Raw genomic sequence first — 10,299 nt, 5'->3', positions numbered from 1 at the left:
ACCCGGGGGAAAGCAGGCAAGGGATGAAACGTTCAACAATGAACATTGTGTTTTGTTTTTTGAAAATCGGACCAAAAATTGAATTTGCCCCAAACTTACAGAAAATGATCCTTGTGTCTTGTAGATGCTGCGTTTTTTAAATTTGAGAGAACCTTGCGGCGAAGAGGGCAGTGGTGGAGGGGGAGAAGAAAAGCATTTTTGAGGTTTTATTAATTTATTTCCATCCATGTTTACATTTTGTCTGCATTTTGCTCTGAAACATGACACCGACTGCACTGTATGATGTCTGCGGGGAGAATGTCTTCTAAACGTTTTACATGGACAAAGAGTATGACACGGTTCAATGTTTCATAGAAAAACCTTGAAAACGTGGTTCAAAATGGAAAAAGAGGTATTCAGTTAAGACCATTTGTAATAAACGCTATATTTTGAGTCTTGCTTTTCACTTTTGCAATCCTATGAATGTAACTTTTCATTCAATTTAATAGGTCAACACAGCTTTTGAATCTGTTGTGTACATTTAAAAGAGATTTCACTTGTTATGTTGTACACAAAATGCTGAAAGAGTGTATCTGTGTTTGAAGGAATTAAACATTTTGCTACAATGTTCATTGTTGAACGTTTCGTCCCTTGCCTGTCACTTCTGGCTGAAATGAGGATCTGCTGTGACCAGGTAGGAACCATAGTCACTGACGGTGTTCCCGACGGAATCTTACACGGATGCACGTTCCATACGTCCCCAACTTGTAAACAGACAAACATGTTGAGCAGTGTTGCCACTTTAGCGACTTTTTCGCTAAATCTGGCGACTTTTTTTTAGACAAAAGCGACTAGCGTGTTATTGGAGACTTTTGGAGACTTCTGGTGTTTTGGAGACTCTGACGTATCGTTCCGCAGTTACTGTCCACCTTCTCTCCTCCAGCGTCCATTATAATGACATCCAACACGCCAATTGTGCAAATTAGGTGAGAGTGTCATATGGCGACTTTTAGGACAGCTGATAGCGACTTTCCTTACTGAGGAGTTTGCAGCAGTGGGCTTGTGGATTTATTCAACAGGAGAAAGGCGTGCAGTCCTTTGGTTGGACTTTTGCACAGTAAGCGTACAGAGGTATAATGTAGTCGCTGACCTCATGATTACATCAAGTGATGATCCCACCGTTTACATTACTACACTCAAGTATTTTCAGTCTGTGTCTTTTGGGAGGACTTGACCTTTAACCATAGTCCCTGGGCATATCTCCCAAATCTCCACCTGGAGTTGTTTAAATCCTTTAATACAACCACATGTGTCAACTGCATGTCAATAGTCCATCCATGCTTGAACCTCTTGAACCTGGATGCCTCCAGCTGAGTGTCCTCCAGTAAGGTCAGGGAGACAAACTAGATCGCCTCACAGCACCTTCCTTCCTGATCCTCCACATACATTGATTTAATCATTACAATACATGCAAGATGAATGAGTCAAGAAGCAGATATGAGATGGGGAGATGGGTTGTGTGTATAAATGTGTGAGATCACAGATAACTAGTGAGCTACAAACTAGAATTGCATTGGCATTTTGTGATTTGAAATACTTGTTTTATGTTTGAAAAACACATTTCAGCCTGTGCATTAAATTCATATTGGTTCAAAGTCGATTCCTGCTTTCGCCAGTCGGGGGCGTTGTCGCCATTTCAGACCAGGAAATCAGCAGGTGAAACAAGCGAACGAGAGAACCCCATGTGATTGTTGTCTTGTTATTTCCCTGTTATCAGGTCGGTGCTGTGCTTATAAGCACCTTCTGCCTTCTCCTTCATCTTCAGCAAGACGGCTGGTGTGGCGCTGCTGAGGTCTCTGCTCCTTGGGGTGTGCGCTGCATGCCCTGCGGGGGGCAGATGTTGTTAACATCAAAGGTTATTTATGCTTTTCAAAAAAGCATTTTTTTATTATTATATATGTTACCTGTTATTTGTTTTTTACATTTGAGTCCACACATGTTATGCTTTGTGGCGCAAAAGATTCATCTCAGTGGTCTGTTTTTGAACACCACAATGTATTGAATAAATTCAAATACTGTGAATAAACACTTTTTGACTTTTTTGCTGATAAAGTTGCGAGTACACATTGGATTCTCGTTTATTATTATATTTAAATGTTCACGTAAACTGGCTTTAAAATGGACGCATATAATGTAAAGTTGTGATTGAATAAATCATTTGTTAATTTGAAACAAGCGTGTGTATTCTCACAAATCACCACAAGATGGCTCCTTTTCCTGGTGTAGAGAGAGAGAGAGAGAGTACTGCTAATATTTTTTGATAAAGTAGAACTTCAAACTCTAAACTGAGGTCGAACCTCCTCCTTGGCTGAGTTGTGGCGCAGTGATCTTGGTTTCACTCCTGTTTATGGGAGGAGCCTAATGTAGAGAAGTCAGGATGTCTTGGTTTTAAGTCGAATCTTGGTTTTAAGTCGAATCCTGCTTTCGCCACTAGGGGGCGGTGTCTCCATGTGAGAGCAGGTAATCAACAGGTGAAACCAGCGAACGAGAGAAAGCCGTGTGGTTGTTGTGTCGCTACCAGGTCGGTGTTGTGTTTACAGTTCATATATGTGCTTGATGTGCTACAAGATGTTACTGCACTCTACAAACAACAGGCAGGAAGTCAGGTGTTTATGTTCCTGCTGAAAGGTCAGAGCCGTTTAGCCTTCGTGGCGACGCACCGGTATTGAGCCATTACGGTGTGTGCGTGTTAAATCCATGCTACGGGGGGTACAGAAGTGTGTGTATGTGTGTATGTGTGCCTGTGTACGCATGCATGTGTGTGCGTGTATGCGTGTGCTGTTTTAAATGTTTGCTGTATTTCTCCAGCTGTGGTGTTTGGATGCTGCGTTTGAAAATTTTAGAGCTCTAGCTCTTTAACTGACTAAGATACGGGCTTTTTAAAAACAAATGATTTGGTCCATGGTTACACTGTCGCTCTGGCAAACTGGACCAAAAACTAAATTTTCCCCAAACTTACGAAAGATGATCCTCGTGTCCTGTAGAAGCTGCGTTTGAAAATAAGGTAAAGTATTTGTTATTATATATATTATATTACACTTAGACTAACTACTTTACTTTAATCTTACTGCTAATTTATTTGAAATATGTTCAATAAGTAAATATATAAATGACTTTTTGAGAAGTGAACACATATCGACTTATACGCTAAGTCGATTGAATAACTAAAAAATATCCTGTTTAAGTCATTTAGGAAAATGGGACCAAACTTTTTTTTTTTTTTTTTTTTTGTGATGTCAGCACCAAATCAAAGAGACGAAAGAAAAATTGAACCTTTCCAAGGTTGGGTGGGCGGTGGCTCATTGATAAGGCACGCGTCTGGGAACCAGGCACACGCTCCGGTGCTGGTTCGCCTCCAACCTCGGTCCCTCACTCTCCAGCTGGTAGCTGGAGAGTTGCCTGTTACCCCCCGGTCCAGAGCCTGTTACCTTCCGGTCCCCGCGCCCACCTAGGCACGGAATCTACTGCACTCAGTCAGTCTGTCAGAGAGAGTGACAGACACATAGCGAGAGACTGATAGTCATAGTAGAACACGTCACGTAGATTTAGGGACACACAGTGTGTCGCTCGGGCTGCGTGGCAGGCACAGTTCTTGTGTCTGGCACCAGAACGAGTGATGCACTGTGATAGAACATATAGGAACACATAGGTACTGACACACAGACAGGCAGGCAGGGTGCGGAAGAGGAGGTGCTTTTAAATAAACTCACTAAGTGTTTCACTGGGAAATATAGATAGCAGAAAAAAACGTGTGAAATTTTTTTTTTCTTTAGCTCAGAGGGTTAAGCTGATGGTTGGTGATCACAAGGTTGGGAGTTCGAGTCCCAGTTACAGGAAGGTAACTGGCTCTGGACCGGAGGGTAACAGGCAACTCTCCAGCTACCAGCTGGAGTGTGAGGGACCGAGGTTGGAGGCGAACCAGCACCGGAGCGTGTGCCTGGTTCCCAGACGCGTGCCTTATCAATGAGCCACCGCCGACACGACCGTAGAAGCCTCAATTTTTGTTTTGTCTCCTTGATTTGGAGCTGACATCACAAAAAAAAAAAAAAAAAAAAAAAAAAAAAGTTTGGTCCCATTTTCCTAAATTACTTCATATATGACTTCAACAGGATATTTTTAGTTATTCAATCGACTTAGCATACATGGTAATGTCTTGTTTGGATCTCAATTACGTGTTCACATCTCAAAAAGTCATTTATATATTTACTTATTGAACATATTTCAAATAAATTAGCAGTAAGATTAAAGTAAAAAATTTAGTTTTTGGTCCAGTTTTCCAGAGCGACAGTGTAACCATGGACCAAATCGTTTGTTTTTACAAAGCCCGTATCTTGGTCAGTTTAAGAGCTAGAGCTCTAAAATTTTCAAACGCAGCATCCAAATACCACAGCTTGAGAAATACAGCAAACGTTTAAAACAGCACACGCATACACACATACACACACACTTCTGTACCCTCCGTAGCATGGATTTAACACGCACACACCGTAATGGCTCAATACCGGTGCGTCGCCACGAAGGCTAAACGGCACATCAAGCACATATATGAACTATAAACACAACACCGACCTGGTAACGACACAACAACCACACGGCTTTCTCTCGTTCGCTGGTTTCACCTGCTGATTACCTGCTCTCACCTGGAGACACCGCCCCCTAGTGGCGAAAGCAGGATTCGACTTAAAACCAAGACATCCTGACTTCTCTACATTAGGCTCCTCCCATAAACAGGAGTGAAACCAAGATCACTGCGCCACAACTCAGCCAAGGAGGAGGTTCGACCTCAGTTTAGAGTTTGAAGTTCTACTTTATCAAAAAATATTAGCAGTACTCTCTCTCTCTCTCTCTACACCAGGAAAAGGAGCCATCTTGTGGTGATTTGTGAGAATACACACGCTTGTTTCAAATTAACAAATGATTTATTCAATCACAACTTTACATTATATGCGTCCATTTTAAAGCCAGTTTACGTGAACATTTAAATATAATAATAAACGAGAATCCAATGTGTACTCGCAACTTTATCAGCAAAAAAGTCAAAAAGTGTTTATTCACAGTATTTGAATTTATTCAATACATTGTGGTGTTCAAAAACAGACCACTGAGATGAATCTTTTGCGCCACAAAGCATAACATGTGTGGACTCAAATGTAAAAAACAAATAACAGGTAACATATATAATAATAAAAAAATGCTTTTTTGAAAAGCATAAATAACCTTTGATGTTAACAACATCTGCCCCCCGCAGGGCATGCAGCGCACACCCCAAGGAGCAGAGACCTCAGCAGCGCCACACCAGCCGTCTTGCTGAAGATGAAGGAGAAGGCAGAAGGTGCTTATAAGCACAGCACCGACCTGATAACAGGGAAATAACAAGACAACAATCACATGGGGTTCTCTCGTTCGCTTGTTTCACCTGCTGATTTCCTGGTCTGAAATGGCGACAACGCCCCCGACTGGCGAAAGCAGGAATCGACTTTGAACCAATATGAATTTAATGCACAGGCTGAAATGTGTTTTTCAAACATAAAACAAGTATTTCAAATCACAAAATGCCAATGCAATTCTAGTTTGTAGCTCACTAGTTATCTGTGATCTCACACATTTATACACACAACCCATCTCCCCATCTCATATCTGCTTCTTGACTCATTCATCTTGCATGTATTGTAATGATTAAATCAATGTATGTGGAGGATCAGGAAGGAAGGTGCTGTGAGGCGATCTAGTTTGTCTCCCTGACCTTACTGGAGGACACTCAGCTGGAGGCATCCAGGTTCAAGAGGTTCAAGCATGGATGGACTATTGACATGCAGTTGACACATGTGGTTGTATTAAAGGATTTAAACAACTCCAGGTGGAGATTTGGGAGATATGCCCAGGGACTATGGTTAAAGGTCAAGTCCTCCCAAAAGACACAGACTGAAAATACTTGAGTGTAGTAATGTAAACGGTGGGATCATCACTTGATGTAATCATGAGGTCAGCGACTACATTATACCTCTGTACGCTTACTGTGCAAAAGTCCAACCAAAGGACTGCACGCCTTTCTCCTGTTGAATAAATCCACAAGCCCACTGCTGCAAACTCCTCAGTAAGGAAAGTCGCTATCAGCTGTCCTAAAAGTCGCCATATGACACTCTCACCTAATTTGCACAATTGGCGTGTTGGATGTCATTATAATGGACGCTGGAGGAGAGAAGGTGGACAGTAACTGCGGAACGATACGTCAGAGTCTCCAAAACACCAGAAGTCTCCAAAAGTCTCCAATAACACGCTAGTCGCTTTTGTCTAAAAAAAAGTCGCCAGATTTAGCGAAAAAGTCGCTAAAGTGGCAACACTGCTCAACATGTTTGTCTGTTTACAAGTTGGGGACGTATGGAACGTGCATCCGTGTAAGATTCCGTCGGGAACACCGTCAGTGACTATGGTTCCTACCTGGTCACAGCAGATCCTCATTTCAGCCAGAAGTGACAGGCAAGGGACGAAACGTTCAACAATGAACATTGTAGCAAAATGTTTAATTCCTTCAAACACAGATACACTCTTTCAGCATTTTGTGTACAACATAACAAGTGAAATCTCTTTTAAATGTACACAACAGATTCAAAAGCTGTGTTGACCTATTAAATTGAATGAAAAGTTACATTCATAGGATTGCAAAAGTGAAAAGCAAGACTCAAAATATAGCGTTTATTACAAATGGTCTTAACTGAATACCTCTTTTTCCATTTTGAACCACGTTTTCAAGGTTTTTCTATGAAACATTGAACCGTGTCATACTCTTTGTCCATGTAAAACGTTTAGAAGACATTCTCCCCGCAGACATCATACAGTGCAGTCGGTGTCATGTTTCAGAGCAAAATGCAGACAAAATGTAAACATGGATGGAAATAAATTAATAAAACCTCAAAAATGCTTTTCTTCTCCCCCTCCACCACTGCCCTCTTCGCCGCAAGGTTCTCTCAAATTTAAAAAACGCAGCATCTACAAGACACAAGGATCATTTTCTGTAAGTTTGGGGCAAATTCAATTTTTGGTCCGATTTTCAAAAAACAAAACACAATGTTCATTGTTGAACGTTTCATCCCTTGCCTGCTTTCCCCCGGGTAGCCACTGGGTGGCACCAATTGGTGACTTTAAAATCATCAAACGCAAGAGCAAAGAACACAACAACAGAGATAAAGACATCAACTGGTGAGTGTATCATCCGAGTTGTGAGTGTCTCTTATATGCGATCACGACAAGGTTGCGACTTCGAGGCCTGACATCTCCCAAATCTCCGGTTAGACCAGCTGGAGCTCTAGAAATCTTTTAATACAACCAGGTGTCTCCTGCATGTCAGGGTTTGCAATAGTCTATCCTGCTTGTCCTGAGTGTCCTCCAGTAAGTTCAGGGAGACAAACTAGATCACCTCAATGCACCTTCCTCCCTGCACCTCCACATACATTGATGTGCACTACGTGTTTTACTTTTAAGAACCATATTTCAGCCTGTTTATTGAATTGAGAAACGTAATGTGTGCGTGTGTGTGTGTTGTATTAACTGTTTCACCAACAGATTTCTGGACGTTGTGTTTGCATTTATCAAACATTGTGTGAAGTCTTTTCAGGTCAACTCATCACTCGATTCCAAGTCCAGTCTAAGAAGTCCAAACCACTGGGAATAGTTCAGATTTAGGCCCGTGTGTGCTTCTGGCACAGAATCTATCGACCCTCTATTCAGATTCCATTGACGTTGAATGATGTGTGGCTAAGAAATAATAATTATTCTTAATAATAATAATCAATATTGTCAATCTTGATTCTTCTATGTATATATAGTTATTATGATATCGATTTTAACCACGTCAACTTTGAAGTTGGATGTGTATATGTCGCCCTCTTGTGGTTAAAATAGAATACTGCACTCAGCAGCTCTTCAGAAAACAGATAAAGAGAAACAAGTTGCTGATCACAAGTTGAGGATGTGTTTATTCGGAAACTTTGATGTAAATAATTTGTATTTATTCTGACTTGAGTAGCTGGACTGTAGTAGTGCACAGCAGGCCCTTGTAGCCAGTAGACTCCACAGAGTCTGTCCAGTCGTACCAGACGCTCATGCTTCTGATTCATGACTTTGTGAAAGTCTGGCATAACTGCTGCTTCAGGTCCTTGTAGGCAGTAGACTATTCTGAGACTCTTTAGATTCTCCGGCCTAAAACGACCAGCTGTGTGTCTACAACAGCAGGCCACCAGAGCACAGCTGAGCTGAGTTACTGGGTGTAGAACTTCAAACTCTAAGCTGAGGTCGAACCTCCTCCTTGGCTGAGTTGTGGCGCAGTGATTTTGGTTTCACTCCTGTTTATGGGAGGAGCCTAATGTAAGAGCAGTCAGGATGTCTTGGTTTTAGGTCGAATCCTGCTTTCGCCACTAGGGGGCGGTGTCTCCATGTGAGAGCAGGTAATCAGCAGGTGAAACCAGCGAACGAGAGAAGCCGTGTGGTTGTTTTCTCGCTACCAGGTCGGTGTTGTGTTTATAGTTCATATATGTGCTTGATGTGCTACAAGATGTTACTGCACTCTACAAACAACAGGCAGGAAGTCAGGTGTTTACGTTCCTGCTGAAAGGTTAGAGCCGTTTAGCCTTCGTGGCGACGCACCGGTATTGAGCCATTACGGTGTGTGTGTGCCTGTTAAATCCATGCTACGGAGGGGTACAGTAGTGTGTGTGTATGCAGTAGTGACTGTTTGTTGTGTGAATGTTTTTATACGTGTGTATGTGTGCCTGTGTAAGTGTGTTGTGCGTGCATGTGTGTGTGTGTGTGTGTGTGTGTGTGTGTGTGTGTGTGTGTGTGTGTGTGTGTGTGTGTGTGTGTGTGTGTGTGTGTGCTGTTTTAAATGTTTGCTGTATTTCTCAAGCTGTGGTGTTTGGATGCTGCGTTTGAAAATTTTAGAGCTCTAGCTCTTTAACTGACCAAGATAAGGGCTTTTTAAAAACAAATGATTTGGTCCATGGTTACACTGTCGCTCTGGAAGACTGGACCAAAAACGAAATTTTCCCCAAACTTACGGAAGATGATCCTCGTGTCCTGTAGAAGCTGCGTTTGAAAATAAGGTAAAGTATTTGTTATTATATATATTATATTACACTTAGACTAACTACTTTACTTTAATCTTACTGCTAATTTATTTGAAATATGTTCAATAAGTAAATATATAAATGACTTTTTGAGATGTGAACACATATCGACTTATACGCTAAGTCGATTGAATAACTAAAAATATCCTGTTTAAGTCATTTAGGAAAATGGGACCAAACTTTTTTTTTTTTTTTTTTTTTTTTTTTTTGTGATGTCAGCACCAAATCAAAGAGACAAAACAAAAAAATTGAGCCTTCTGAGGTTGGGTGGGCGGTGGCTCATTGATAAGGCACGCGTCTGGGAACCAGGCACACGCTCCGGTGCTGGTTCGCCTCCAACCTCGGTCCCTCACTCTCCAGCTGGTAGCTGGAGAGTTGCCTGTTACCCCCCGGTCCAGAGCCTGTTACCTTCCGGTCCCCGCGCCCACCTAGGCACGGAATCTACTGCACTCAGTCAGTCTGTCAGAGAGAGTGACAGACACATAGCGAGAGACTGATAGTCATAGTAGAACACGTCACGTAGATTTAGGGACACACAGTGTGTCGCTCGGGCTGCGTGGCAGGCACAGTTCTTGTGTCTGGCACCAGAACGAGTGATGCACTGTGATAGAACATATAGGAACACATAGGTACTGACACACAGACAGGCAGGCAGGGTGCGGAAGAGGAGGTGCTTTTAAATAAACTCACTAAGTGTTTCACTGGGAAATATAGATAGCAGAAAAAAACGTGTGAAATTTTTTTTTTCTTTAGCTCAGAGGGTTAAGCTGATGGTTGGTGATCACAAGGTTGGGAGTTCGAGTCCCAGTTACAGGAAGGTAACTGGCTCTGGAGAGGGTAACAGGCAACTCTCCAGCTACCAGCTGGAGTGTGAGGGACCGAGGTTGGAGGCGAACCAGCACCGGAGCGTGTGCCTGGTTCCCAGACGCGTGCCTTATCAATGAGCCACCGCCGACACGACCGTAGAAGCCTCACTTTTTGTTTTGTCTCCTTGATTTGGAGCTGACATCACAAAAAAAAAAAAAAAAAAAAAAAAAAAAAAAAAAAAGTTTGGTCCCATTTTCCTAAATTACTTCATATATGACTTCAACAGGATATTTTTAGTTATTCAATCGACTTAGCATACATGGTAATGTCTTGT

The sequence above is a fragment of the Genypterus blacodes genome, unplaced genomic scaffold, assembly GCF_046128005.1.
Source record: "Genypterus blacodes isolate CSIRO-AG114 ecotype Tasmania unplaced genomic scaffold, CSIRO-AGI_Gbla_v1 ptg000026l_1, whole genome shotgun sequence".
Taxonomy (NCBI): Eukaryota; Metazoa; Chordata; class Actinopteri; order Ophidiiformes; family Ophidiidae; genus Genypterus; species Genypterus blacodes.
The sequence above is the reverse complement of the archived record's forward strand: the minus strand, read 5'-3'. Positions refer to the sequence as shown.